Source organism: Cardiocondyla obscurior, linkage group LG11 (genome assembly GCF_019399895.1).
Source record: "Cardiocondyla obscurior isolate alpha-2009 linkage group LG11, Cobs3.1, whole genome shotgun sequence".
Lineage (NCBI taxonomy): Eukaryota > Metazoa > Arthropoda > Insecta > Hymenoptera > Formicidae > Cardiocondyla > Cardiocondyla obscurior.
In genome coordinates, this window is record NC_091874.1 from 226,657 (window position 1) to 242,423 (window position 15,767).

The following is a 15,767-nucleotide window of genomic DNA, read 5'->3' on the forward strand; positions in this document are numbered from 1 at the left end:
AAAATGCTATCTATTGAAATAGGATTAGCAGCCTCTAGTGGGTGATTGATTAATTCACAGCGAAACAGAATTACGCAAGGAATACTACGTGGAATTATTTTAAGCAATAATTGAATTAAATTCAGTTGCAAGAAGTTATATAGTGAATGTAACGTATATACTATCCATGCCTCTGGTACTCGGATAATTATAAATCACGTATGTATACGTGTGCGCAAGACATAATGATATTCGCACTTAACAGTGGTTATGTTCAAATTGAGTTTTGCGTTCACACTATTTCACACGCGTTAAAACCACTAGGAAATCGAAGAGCAATTAGCAAAGTGGCCGAATATCGGCCGCGCATCTACCTCTCTAAGCGATTTGCATAACGCACCGCTAATCATAATCAAAGTAATTAATTGCACCTCGACCCTGCTTTCCTCCCCGTCCCACCGTGCGATTCATTCTCACAAACCATCATCGGTATGCACCTGCGAAACAATTAGATCGTGATCCGGCGCAGTCGGTTCGCCAGCAGCGTTATTATTAATTTAATTTGCATAACGTCATTATACAGCGAGCGCGTCGAACGACCGAGAAGTGTCTTTAAAGCGACAATGGCCCCGAGGAAGTAAACGTTATTTTTAACATGACACATTGAGACTGTATGCTATCGTCAATTAAAATGTAGAAGTCTGCTATTATTGTTGTAATTTTAATAGGTATTGACAGTTTGCCAATGAGCTAAAATTTAAAATAATTTTCATATGAGTTGATTTTGTTTCTTCAAAAATAGTCTTCTTTAAATATCCAGACGTATGGCACTTTAATTGCATTAGAAATTTCCTGCAGTTACTGTCGATATGGTAATTTTTATCATTGTTTGAAAGTATTTATAAAAATTTTTCTACTTTCAATTTACCGTATTCCATTACATATAATTGGAAATTAATTAACTTTTCAGAGAATATTACTCTAAATCGGAGTTTAAAAAAAAATATACAGTTTTTCACTAATACGTTGTCTACGTTGTTATATTAAAATATTAAATAATTAATTTTTATTTTTCAAGAATCAAGCTTATCGAAATTATTAATCCAATTTATAATTTAACGTACGATTTAATATATTACGATTTTTTTTGTGCGCGTTTAGATTTCTATTAGCTTACTGGTATTATCAGGTAATTGTACATTAAAAGAATCTATTGTTTTTTTTTCGTCTCCGTTTATTTTATAAATCGCATCATTTCACAATACTAATGATGACGAACAGAGCACGTAATGCAAGTGATTCAATAACGTTTCGATCAAGAATCGCTGACACCCCCGGAGTGCCACGCAACAAGCCGATAATGGGCGCTTGTTAATTACACGTTTTAACAACTCTGTTGCGCGCCGCTGATGGACTCGCAACCGTCCACCGGGACGATTCGTTACGGCATCTCCGGGAAAGCCATTCGACAGAAAAATTCTACGCTTAACAGCAAAGCCGCGTTATCGAACGAAGCTGCGCGTAATCTCCGCGACAGCTTTATTGTGTCAGAAAATATTGGCTGTTTCTACGGTACGGATCGTGCCACGCGTATACCGAAATGGTACAGAGAGGACAACCGATGGCAAAATTCACAAAATTACGCCTCGCGTATAGAGACAAGTGACTGATTTATCAACTGCATTGCTTCTTTCGTATATGTTTACTATAGTCTAAATTTCGTACACGTATCGCTGATGTTTCATTAGTGTTTTCCTAAAACTATCTTACGTAAAATCTTTTAAATGTTATCTTCTACAAAATCAGATCTCCAACGTACCCATTGATTAATTACATATTAATAAATTAAATGCCAAGTGACGGCATCTAGCGAAAATGACTTTAGCGTCGTGTGCGTCGATTTCACATGTACCGCGTGTACGTACCGCGCCGGCCGGATTGCCGAAGACTGATTTCTCCTCGTTATCTCATCCCCTGTCTCTGTCGCCTAGGATTACGTACGCTAGTCCTTCGGTGTACATATCTGTAGATATTCTTTACATAAAAAAATATCTCCACTGATTATTATGAATGGACGCAATGTCACGTTCAATTAAGAAAAGTAATATTGCTCGAATTTTAAAATGCATTCGTGTTAAAAACTGTCTCGAAAAGTTGCATACGGTCAAACAAAAAATAGAAGTATGACACTCCAGTGTGATCAACGAAAGTTATATTACCGGCTTGAATATTTTATCACGTTTCCCTCTGCAGGGCTAATTTCAGCGGCGTAAAGTCTGTACGCAAAGTTCATAGGCAAACGAAATGTTAAAAACGAGAATCTAAACTGGGCGGGATAATCGATTAGCTTTGAGCAGTTTTATTGCGCAAAGCGTCCGAGAGTCGGCGTTCAATAAATTCCTTCCGCAAAAGATATAAGTTGGAGAACGCATTGCATATTCAGCGTGTACAGTCGATTGCATATTCGGTACCGAAATTTGCACGGCGTTGCTGATAAATTGTATTACGTTTTTCGTCTCGAGTGCAAATCGAAGTACGCCGACCGTGCTATCTCCTACGCTCGCTCATCATCGCGATCACGTTGCGCGGAAATAACATAAAACTCAATTAGAAGATCAGAGAAAAAAAACTTTCCGTTGCTCTTTTCGCAAATAAATATTATTGCTCGCCAGTCGCGATAACGCAATAATGCGTATTTCAGCCTATTGTTCGGTCCGTCGGCATGAACGTCGTTCTTAAAAGTCCTATTATTATTTATCGGAAATTCCTCGTTACGGATCAGAGTGACAGCAAGAGGTCATTTCGCGTCGAATTCAGCTTACCCTTGTCAAGCCTCGTCGTCTGTATTCAACTGCCTTCCGAATTGGCTCGGCTTCATGGTCCGTCGAGTCGACGTGTACTCGAGGTATTTTTCGCGACTTGAAGAAGCAGGAACAAGCACGATTTCCATAATCGATACCGCGGAGAAAGCGCGCTCCGATCTTGGAGACTTCTTCACCAAGGGACCATGCCTTGTTTCTCCTTCTCGATTCGATGTCACTCTTTTCTCCTCCTCCTCCTTTCCACGAACCATGCGGTTTTTTTCCGATTTTCTCCGGTTATTTCCCGAGAGAAGAGTCATCATCCCCAGATAGAAATTTCCAAGATCCTCGGATCGTGTGTCTCGTGCCGATTATTTGAGTTCCGGCCAAATTACGATTTCCTGTATCAGCTATGTCGGTCACAGCTCTTCCGATAAAGAAAGATGATACAAATCAACGACAGCTTGTTAAACTGAAAATAGATTCGAGCGCGCTGGCAACTATATAAAAGTTATTAATATTTTACATTTATTGAGACTATCTCGGATTTCTTTTGATGCACAATATTTCTGACAGGCACAGTTTAGATTATGAAATAATACGATCTGATTAAAGTTCTCGGTTATGTATATATTCCTTTGATAAAATGATAATTATTTAATAAAATGTAGTTTCAATTTACTTTCTTTTAAAACTGATTTCAATACTTTAGAATTTGTAAACTTAAGTATCGGAAATAAAAATTAATTATTTAAAATAGTCAATTTGCTAATTATGAAAATTAAATGTGTATTTAAATTTATTTTCTATTACTTCATAATTGATTTGTTTATTTAAATTTAATACAAGTTAAAATATACTTTAAAAGTTAAATTAAAAGTGGAATACAGTAGGTTCTTGGTATTCGATCAATTCGTGGTTTTCTAGCCTTAATTAGAAAAATTCCGCTGTAAAGCCAAAAATATGTGCGGTTTGCAAAAGTTCCGTCTGTTTCAGAAAAACGACTGTTTTAGGATTCCTGTTGCTTTCTCGAATAGTTAATACTTAAAATAATAACAGTAAAAACAAGAAATTTGTTGTTGATTCATTGCCGAAATAATTATTATCAAACGCAATTAGAAATAGTTTCTATGACGAGCCTGATATTAATTAAAAGAAATAGATGCGTTATAATATTGTTTGCCTTCAAGCTATTGTATGACAATTATTTGCAAATGAAAACAGTACATATATTGAACATCGTACGTACATATACATGACATAAAATCAATAGAATATAACAACAAAAAGTTTTTTAATTAATATATTTGATTTATTTTCAAAATTTTTACTTAAAAAATCTTTTAACGGCTTAATAATTTTTTTTTTTTAATATTATGTGAGATTGTTAACAAATCCGAATAGTTTTAATTTAAAATTCTACATTTGAAATCAATAATAATCAACGTTGATTTGCTAGCCAAAATCACTGCTATTAGGAGTAATTTGGAAAATCCGGGATTCATTCCTTTCTACAGCGAAGCCCTTAATATTCAACGGATCGCTTAACGTTTCCCTCACGAGTTGATCTCATGAGGTCCAATAGAAGTAGGGCACATTTTGCTCTCCATCTTAAAGATCGTTCTTTCTTGTGCAGATTACTAATCGACGTATTATCCGAAAAAGAGGCTTTAATCTGAACTAAATCGTCGGACTAATTATTTTCCATGAAACATGATAATAACACGGTAATCTTTTTTTCTGATCAAATAATACTTGTGTAATCGATTTGTTTTATGTCATAATATGAGCATTAGAGTAATAATTTTGTAACTAAATTCGAATATAGATATAATTAATATAATATAATTGATCGATTGTTTTATAAAATCGGTACATATGGAGTGGCGTCTTTGCATTTTGTACGCGTAAAAAATACGTGCAAAATAAATTCAGAATAATGTATCTTTTTCTTTTTTTTACTATATTCTAAATTAATTCCGACGAACGGGATATTATATCGTTCACTTTATTCGTTTTGGATTCAACATTATTTTCTAAATGCACAACGCAATTTCCTGAGGTCGTTTAAACTGTACTTTTGCTTAATTGCAAGATACTGATAATACCAAGGCGCGGAAAAGATAGGAAGAAAAGTTTTTTCACGCTGCAATTTTTATTCTCGTACATAGCTTGTAAATTATTTTGATTCGAAATTTTAATACACTCGGCACATTTTCACGTCCGCGAATCGCGCGCTTTTGCAACCAGGACTGCCCCACAAATTCCGCAGCTCGGTCGCTCGGCATCCTCCTTTCACATCCCGTTCGAAGTTTAATTCATCGGGTTATCGAGATATTCGGGTAGTACCGCCTTAGATCTTGGACGGACTCAAAGTATCGAGCGTCTTAATATAGCTGTAATATTCGAGAAGTTCCGGGGAACCGGGAGGGAAAGGTCGGTTCGGGAATCCGCGGAATTTCGCGGACCGCGTGCATAATATATTATTGCCGGAGAGATATTGCCGGTCGGCAGCCGAGAAGAGATCTACCGTTGCAGTTTAATCTGAGTGCATCTCGAGAGCGCGGTCTCGCGGATTGCGAGAACCGGCAGGATTGTACATACGAGCAATTCATATTACATATTTACTCTTATCAACAATGTGGGGTAGGGCAAGTGGGGGCGGAGAGGCAGGGAGATATTGTTTTATCAAATTAAGCTCTGCGCACACATCATTCCTGTACGAAACAAAGCCGAGCTCTCTTCATTGAATCGTACGTCAATGCGCGTTTATTAGTAGACTGACGTCTCTATAATTATTTGGCCTAATCGGGACAATATTCGAATCTGACTTCTAAATATAATTCGCGAAAATTGCAGTCGCTGCAAAATTTGATATGTTTCTGAATTTTCGATACGTGATTTAACGAACAATGTGTACATTTGTATGCCCTGAATGGAATTTGAAATGGACTGGAAGATAATGACAGTTGTTTTACATGCTAATAGTAACGGGCTTTCAAGGGAATAATATACTTTCGCAAGTCATTCTTCCGTTGCATTGTGTTTCAATGCGCTATCTCCGCGCGAATTCAGTTCCTATTTGTTACCGTTCTATAGACATTACACGATTATCTTGTTAGTGAGGCGCGGGTAAGGGAAAACTTTAGAAGCTGGCTCCTATTGAACTGATTTATACCAGGATTATACTAGAGTACGAATTTCATTAATCGTTGCCGATGTTAGTTTTTCCATTCATTAAATCTCTTTTCCGTTTTAATGATCGCCGCGGAAGGCTCGGCTCGTCTGTGTGTTTTTTTTTTTTTTTTTTTTTTTTTTGTACCTTTTACTTCCGTGACAAAGGGTACGACCTCGCCGGTTAGCGAAAGAAAAACTAGGCTTCAACTTTGAACTGGAGCAACTCAGGCGGTATCCATCGCGTCGATCCCGGCTTCGATACAAAGGACGGTGTAACTATTGTACCAGGCGTGGACGATGGAAAAAGCTGGCGCAGAGCCGGTGGCAACGACGGGGGTGGTGGTCGGTCGGTCGCGGTAACCGAGCAGCTCTCTCGGTGGAACTTTGGAAAATAAGAACAATCTCGCGCAACGGCGTATGCGTGTGAGAAAGAAAGAAAGAAAGAAAGAAAAGTAGAGATAGAGAAAGAGAGAGAAAGTAGAGGAGGAAAGAAAAAGTAAGAAGGGTGGAACCCCGACGGCGGGTCTGTAACTAATGGCGACGCGGCCGCGACCTACGAAGCAAAAGTGCCGGTGTTCGTTGCGTGGTTATATATACGGGACAGCCACAAATTCCGCTTGGTGCCCATAAAGCTGTGGAAATGGGAGCCTGGCCAAAACAATCGCAGGCCCCGCGTATCCCGTGGGACACTGCGCCATTTCCGTATCCGGCGGTTGGTTTCTCCTCCGTTTCGCTTCTCCTCTTTGCTTTTTTCGCTATCCAAGAGACTGCGGCGGGCCGCGTCGCCGCGTGCCTTTCTTACTACCCTCTCATCGGTTTTTCCGCTCTCTTGTATCGCGCGTTTCCTTTACTTTTTCGCGAAGTGGCGCAACGCGGATGCTAGACGGCTGGAAAACTCAAAGAGACATGAACCGTATTGCCCATGCGAGCGTAAAATCCGTAATCTGGCTGCGCGTTACTAAAATTGCGAATTATTCCGTGAGAAATTGTGCTGTCAATGTAACGGAAGTTGTTCTATAATACAACGTCATAGTTCACAAAATCGTTGAAAAAGAAATTCTTTATTACTAGCTTAATATAGTTAATAAAAATATGATATCTAAATATTAATAATAAAATTACAATTTGAGCCTTTTACTTATAATATTACTAGCAAATTATGCACATATAAAATCGTTTATTCATGCAATTCTCATATCAAGTTTTTCAAGCATCGTATGCATCGCAATCGAATTATTTTTACTTTGTACTTCCTCCATTAATCGCATAAGATTGAAATATTAATGCAGATTATCGTCAATCAGGCAAAGAAACCGCTGTCGGCGTTCTGCTGTGTTAAAATGAATGCGTCTCTCGATAACAGTAGCGAGCTACCTGATTTTACTTTGCACATAACAATATTGCGCTTCGAAATAATGCAGTTTCTTTGAACGCGACCTCCATTATCCCGGTAGTTGCCGAGTCGACTATCGCGAGCGACCTGTTTCCCACGTTTGCTTCTCAAATACACCCTCTCCTTTTTCTTTCCACTTTCCACCTCGGCGCGTAACTTGCTCTCCTGCTCGCGTTTCTTGAAAATTCATGAAGATCGAAGTCCCGCCGACGCCGCCGCCGCGCTCTAGGAAGTGGATTTAATTATTGACCTGCAACCCGGGTCAACAATCAAGCTCCTTCAAGCAGATTGACGACGCGAGATTTTGCTCGAGCATTTCCTTTTCCGGCGAGTTCTTTTGTTGTCCGATCGTTCACCAAAATCGTAACTGAACCGTGATAATTGTGTCGTGAAGATAGATGCAGTGACTGCAAATTTTCGTAAAAGATGAAGAAAAAAATCGCTTTAGAAAAGATTGATTTTAAGGGTCATGCCAGTAATAAAAACTAATGTTAAATAACATTATAAATCTTTTTATAGTTAGTTTTATGAAATTACTCGCACATCGATGGTGCCTGATTTTAATTTGGTTGACAGATAATTAGCAACGTCGTTTAGCAATAGCAAAATGTTGTTTATGAAATTATTGCTCTTCTAGCGGTGACGTTTTTTTTTTTTAATTTTCTTTTGTTTTTGTTGTATAAACTTAATTGTCTGCGATATAAATTGATTTATTTTAAATTTTTCGATAGATTAACATTTCTAATTTTATGCTGGAAGCGTAAGAAAAAATTGTTATAGAATTCCGTTGTGTATATTCGCACCTTTTTTATTTTCTCGGTAACACTTTTTGCCCATCCAAACTTAAATTGATTACCTGCGTAAAAAAAAGTTACGGTTGCCAGCTGGTCGAACCCACATTTTTTGTATACATCGCACGTTCGATCCCTCACTTAAAGTAGGGTGCAAGTTCTCCCTTCATTCGGCTCGAAATACTAATCAAATAAATAAACTTCAAGTTGAATATAAATAGCAAAAGCAGGAAAAATTGAGCTAACAACAGAATATTTTTATTCAAAAGCTTTGTAATGAAAATACGTAACTATAATAAGATAAAATTATTATTTAATTTTTTTTTTTTTTGTAACGTGCATGTATTTTATATTCTCATCGTAATTTTTAATTAAAAAGCTTTAAAATATCTGAAATATTATTCAAGTTGAATCATTTTACTGCTGAAATTCGTTTAAATGTTATTGAAAAATTATGTCAATACGTTATTATTTAAAATTTGTTTAATTATTTTCTACTAAATTATTTAACTCGCAATTCCTATTTATCGTGTTACTCTTAATTAATTTCGTATGATCGCACCTTCTTTGTCCGAGTTTTCAAACGTTTCACGATTTTGCTTCCCCACGACACCATCTTACCTTATAACTGAGAAACGGAAATCGCGAATCGAGGAAACGGTATTCAATGTTTCGTCGTGCGGATCGTAAATCGATTTTGGAAATTGGTCGTGTCGTCGCGGGAACGATTCGCGAGCAATATAAATCTCTCGGGGTAGTGCGCGAAATCTACAAAAGTCGAATTTATATCCGCGCGCACCTTTACGCACCTTGCGTTACACGGCGTGTCCGCTCTATTCATTCTCTTGCGAATATGCATATATTACATTACGCAGACCGCGTCACAAGAGGAAAATGCCTTATTGGAATGCAGCTTCCGTTGAACATTGGATGTCGGCCAAACCGGTTAGCCACGGCTGGTGAGCACGCAAAAAGGGTGCGAGTTATTCGTTGATGGGAGGGGAAATTCCGGCAAGAGGAAGATAGCGGACTAGGGTTGACCAAGATCAGAGTAAGGTTGACACTTTACATTGAAGTAATAAGTCGCGCGAGTGACACTTTTAATAGGAAAGGTTTGCGTGAATGATGATACGGGTGGGTAACTGACTTAAAGGGAATCGACTACTCGCAATTAAATTTGTACACGATTACGTGTACCGTCAGATATCAATTCGATAAAATAATCTCTCTTGGAGATATAGAGAAAATAAGACGATATATTAAAAGTTTCCATTAAGATTAATAGGTCACTAATGAAATAATTAATTATTGATGAGGTTATTAAATTAATTACACATATTGTGCTTATTTGCATACTCGTTTATACGAATGCTGTAAAAAAAATCTAAAAATGTAGACACTGTTTTCTGAATTTTCAGATTTTTTTTTACAGTTTGAATTTTTCGACATTTTTAACAATAGATATATTTTATGTATAAATTATCTGACGATATCGAAATTATTTAGCGTGGTGTGCGCTAATATTAAAATAAGTATAATTAATGATCGTTCTCTCTCAAGCGTACTTGTGTAGCTACCATGAAAAACATGACGTCGGCATGAAGCACATTCGTCCGCGAACTGACAAGTCACGCTTTATACAGGAAAATTTCATTGTTGTAAACATATATAGAGCGTACAATTGTGCGAGCTAAAAATATTACAATTTTTAAAGAATAAATTCTATCTGTATATTCCACACTTTTGATAACTACTACGTTGTATTATTAACTAAGTTATTTATTTTAAAAACGTAATAACTTAATAGAAAACTCAGGAACAAAATTTCGCAGTTTAAATGATATTTATTATTCCGCTTTTATCACCAATTTGGTCGTCGCCAACGTCATGATGGCGAGACGTGAAACGCACGGTCTCGGTTCTCCACTCAACTTCCGTCTTTTAAAACGGATGCGCAGCAACCCGCAGGGGTTAAGTACGAAGGTCGGTTTAAAAGAGATGGAATCGTTGGCCGGGCGCTCTCTCGGTTACGGTAGTCAAGTTTCTCACTAAATTCACGAAGTTTAGCGGTACAATTTACCTGCGGCGTGCCAGGTAAGTCGCCGTTCCAGACGCATTGCGGAGAGCCAGAGGCGGTTACCAAGTGCGTGATAAACACCGTTACATTCTGATGAAAGAGTTACGAGAATGGTGAGAATAGCTTTACTTCTGTTCTTGAGCTTACGCATCAGCGCGAGATTCCGTAATAAGATTTTATAGGCAACAGAAAACATAAAAAGATTTTTTTGTCATCCATCCGACATTATGTCATAAATTCTTTGTGGCATCTTTTTTAAAAAGTAGCGAAATATTAAATATTTTTTATTAATGAAAACGGTATCAAAAAAAATGTAACGCTACGAAAAATATGAAAGTTATTTATCGAAACATTCTTAAGCAGCCAGAACTTCGATATTTCAAAAAGTACTTCGTGAATAAAACAAAATAAAACTTTGCATTTAAACGAGTTTATTAATTTTGTAAAGAAGTTCGAAACGATATCAAATAAATTTATAATCCTTCTTTAAAACTAAGGGCTTACTTTGCTTTGCTACAATAAAATTGTTTTATTGAAAGCCGTTGACAGCTTCGAAGAAGGCGCATATTTTATTTCGTTTGTAGTTCTCTTTTTTCACGCAAAACTAATAAAAAATCGCTGCTATAGCGGCGAAAATATAACTCTATATTATTAGAGGCCCCCACATACGTTTAAAATACGTGCATTTATATTGTCTGTCTCAGTTCGCAACAGATATTTATATGATGTATGTAACTCGATTATTGTGATTTGTGATCTCAATTTTTTTCGGAGCGATGGACCGCTTGTTCGTCTATTTGTGGACGATTGTGCCTATCCGTCTTCCAGGCTTGCGCTCGCGAAGCACGAAACTGTGTACCACATGTGCGTATATGTCTCTCGCTTCGATCGCGATCTTTGGCAGGTCAAATGTGATTCTCTGCGTCGCGCAATTTAATCAACAGCCTCAGATTTATCGAACGGAACGTCGAATTTAACCCCGTGTTGACCAATTCTAACGGTTTGCCCTTACTACCTTGTTACCGAGAGCCTCGGGGTGCGTAGACCAGAGGCTTACGGGACGAAGTTGCATCTACCCTTAACTGTACCACGAAGAGTTTACCATGTCGTCGTTATACTCGGTACTGAGCTCGAGGGGAGAAGGTATTATAAGGTAGGTGGCCTCGGAAAGACTGTAGGTCACCGGAAAAGCGATAGTATCGATAGCACTAAGAAAATTCGCGTTCCCTATACTGCTTCGGAAAAATATTTCCTCACTCTTCTTACTTGTTTCGAGAAACGCTAAGAAATAAGTTTTATAACTTGACGGTGCTGAAAGTCCTCTGAAAAAGGATCCAGACAAGTCTACTTGAAAATACTTATTTTTATCTGCATTTTATTCCTTTTCTCTTTAAATTTCACGCTTCGTGTATTTTTACATTTATTCATTATATGAGTATTAAAATAAGACTTCTTATTTCGATTTTACATAAAATGATAAATGTAATACAGTTATACGAAATTTTATTTCAATCCCGTGGAACTATAATAAAAAAGTTCATTTACCTTATATTTATTATAAAAAGGTTTTTACGTTAAAAAAAAAAAAAAAAAAATTATTTATTAAAAATACGTAAGAGTCGCATAACATCTAACAATATTGTTTTTTAAAAATTATTTATTATAACTTAACATTTGATTATTTTAATGCGCGATGATCAGACACATGAAGATGTTTTGATTCATTTAAATTAAACGTGCTATTAGGATGTTAACATGTCGTTAAATATCGGTTCCATACATATAGTTATCGGGTAATGGACGAATAATGAAGCTTGCAGCAAGATTTACCTATTGTCAAGTCCCCGGAGGCGTATTACGCTCAAATAAATCGATTCTTCTTTATTTATTTCGTTGGTCCTGTCCTCTCCATTCGATACAGTTGCTCGTGTAGCTATTTTGCTGCAATTCGCGTATAATGTCTATCCGCGTAGTGTCTCGAGAGATTCATTCTCACAGAAATTTCAAATTCTCGTTGTTCACCGCAAACATTTTCTTTATCTAATAATTTTCCCTGGAATGACCTGTAAATATACATATCGCAGTGAAATAAGTTTTTGATACTTTTCTCGATGATTAAAAGTAACACCGCATAATTGAGACTTTTTATTTGCAGAAAATATGCTTGTAGAAAATTATTGAAATAATTTTCTCGTATCTTGAGGATTAACCAGATTTTTATTTTTAAAGTAAAATTTTTTACTACTGCAGATAGGTTCGTAGGTAAGATAAAAACAGTGGCGCACAAAATTACATATGTAATGATCCTAGCATGCTCGAGAGGGCAAGACAGAGATGAGCGCAGGGTATAAAATTCCCCTTCTTGTCTGCGAGCCGAGAGAAAAGCTATCTGACGCACTCTCGCGTCGTAAAGGTTTCGCTTCAAAAGTGACTGCTATGCCACAGGGATTCTTCGGGATAAAGTAAATGCATAGCACATATATATATACAGACAAACGTTGCAAGCATATTTTCTGCGTCATGTGTTATTGCGTCATGTGAAATTTCGCGAGATTGGCTTGGCGCGAACGTGAACACATTGTGAATTATAAAAAGATCACGGATTTTATATATAGAAAGATAGAACGCTTATAAAGTATTTTCTTTTATACACTCAACGAGCACAGTCGGCATAAAAATCATGACTTCATTGCGAGTACGTTTATTAATCAATTTTTTTTGTACGATTGTTCGACGCGCACATATTTTTATATGCCGTATATATCTTCGAGGAAAAGTGCTTCGTTGAAAAAGACGCTGGTTACCATGACGTAACAGTATCGCCGTAAGGTACTCTTGCGATATGTTGGTGTTTCGCTGACGGAAGTGCCGGAGGTCTTCGAGTCGTTCGAACCCTTTTACCCACGGCGCTTCCATGACGAGACTAAACTCATTATCAGATACTCGTTGGTTTGGAAACTGGGGCGTCCTCGCCTAGGCTCCATCGACCCGACGGGCGAATTTTATCGGATTATGACCTTAATCGCGCCGTGATAGGAACAGCACAAATGCCGTAAACCTCTGCGTCTCGATAGACAGCGAAAGTCGGCAAATTGCGCCTTTTAAGAATAAGCACGACTTCCGTGCGAAGTTGATGTGATTAAAAAGATGCAAAGTCGGCTGGTACCATCGACGTGAATTTGTCATTGAGTAGAGAGCAAAGTTCAATGCTGTGCAAAATGCATAAAGAATAAATTGGCGGATAGGGATCTAAATAAAAATGACGCTTTAATAATTTTCTTTTCTAAATAATAGCATTTAGTAATTGAAACGTCATTTTACTTCGACTAGGGGTTTTTTTATTAGCAGTTAATTGTTAGCGCAATAAAATAAAATTATATAAATTCTTAATAGCGCAGTAGTAGCTTTAGTTGGTGAACGTTAACGCGAGAAAAGGAGATTCTTGTCCGAAGGGGAAAGGTGCGTACGTCTTTTATTTTAATACCGGCGACTGAGGGAGTTTTGGCGAGTAGAAGAAAATCTCGGCGCAGACGACGCCTCCTTAATTCTTTAATGTGGAATATTTCTGCACTTAATTAAACACACTGGGCGCCACCGGTCTCGCGGCCGCGCCGTAAGGGCGTCGAGTTTCCTGAGTGCTGCTTGTTATAAAGCACGCCTTTTATTCTTGGCGTTTCTCTCCTGGTTCCGCGCACCCCTCGCTTTCTCACCCTACCCTGTTCTTTCAGCTTCGTCTCTTCTTGCCTCGAGCACCCGGTGGCCACACCCGACCCCGTTCTCTTCATGGACTTCAACTCGTCAAAGCTAATGTACAGGCGTAATTCCTCCTCTCAACTGGCATGAAGATTCTTTGACGGCGCGGGTGAGCTTTTTACGCTCGACACTCTTTTTGTCGTCATATTAGCAGACATAAAATGATTGTCAGAGAAGAATTATAGAGATAGATAGATAGATACGTAGAGAAGGAAATTGAAAACAAAGAAGGAGAGGGGGACAAAAAATGAATAGAAACAAGGGTCGCTGAATTTAGGAAATAAAGAGATGGGAAACAATTGCCAAAAATAATTAATGAAGTAGAAAAGTTTGATAAATAAGATAGCACGATAAGTGGGATAAAAAAGAATAGAGGAAATAAATGAAAAATTTATTTCTCTTTCTTCGGAAGAGGTATAAAAAAACATGAGAAAATATATGAGGGGGAATATGAATGTAACTTCAAAAAATATATCGTATATTAGCTGAAACATATTATACAGACTGGATTTACAACCATAAATTGCGCAGATAACACATGTTATTTGATAAAAATGCAAAGCCTCTGCTTCGTTATTCTTTAGGTATTTATCTCGAATTAAATATTAAATAAAATATAAAGCTCGTGTATTTATGCATACATTTCTTTCAACATTCCCCACATGTAATAAAGCCTGCTGGTTTATCTGTTAATTACAACAACCTTTCTATTTAATATAACGATTCTGTTGTTTTTTTTATTACTAAAATTATATGTTAATTTTATTTAAGAGATGAGGTAAATAGACTTTGCAAATTATACGCAGTTTATAACACTAGATAGTATCAGTCTCTGTAGTTTTTTTTTTTGCACGCAACAAATAAAAGTGTTTGAAAATTTGTTAACGAAAGCTGAAATCGTATAAAAGAATACTCGTGAAACAATTGGAAATAATGTAGACGTTCTCCACTTGGCAAGATGCACATTCGCGATATACAACGGTAGATATGAGACACGATAGAGATACGGAAATTCATCTGGCTAAAAGGAAGAGGGTGGGGGGAAAAAAGGGAGCAGAAAAGTAGGAAAACGACTCTTCCCCATCTTTCCCGAGCTTAAACCGACGAGCAAAATTTGTTTATGCAAATTTTAATTGCGGCCCAAGGCGTAACTCCTAATTCCGTTGAAATTAATACAAATTGCATTCCGTCGGCGACTGCTCCTCCGGCCGGCCAGTTTCTACTTTCGCGTGCAAGGCGTATTACTTCGGCTCCCTATCGTTATGAGACTTTTATGAAGAGAGTTTTTCTCCTTTGCTCCTCTAACAACGGTTGCGCGACCGTTCACTGCGGGATTATCTGATAGGCGTAATAACATCAGCCCTAAGTATGGTGATACTAAAAGTTATATATTCATGCAGCGGATAACCAGCGAAGATATAGCTTAAGGCGACTATAGTTAGAACGTTGAGACGTTGTTACACCTTGCATTGTGAGAAGTGTAATAACAGGATATACCTGATGGAGTAATTCAGGAAGTAAATTGTGTTTTAGTTAATCTATAAATTTGGCTTACAATTAAATCGTTTATAGATTCTTGTTTGACTCTAGGTTCATGTTCTTCTTTTCTGTTTAAATTTTAGATATTATTGTACAAAGCGTGACTTGTCAGGACGATGTAAAATATATGAGCGGAACACCATAAAAATTAGCAAACGCGAAAAATTAACACTCACATGCTTATACACACATGAAAGTTTTCGGTATGTTAATTTACGCGGACATTGTGGCTTGCAAAAAGGAATGATATAAAAGAG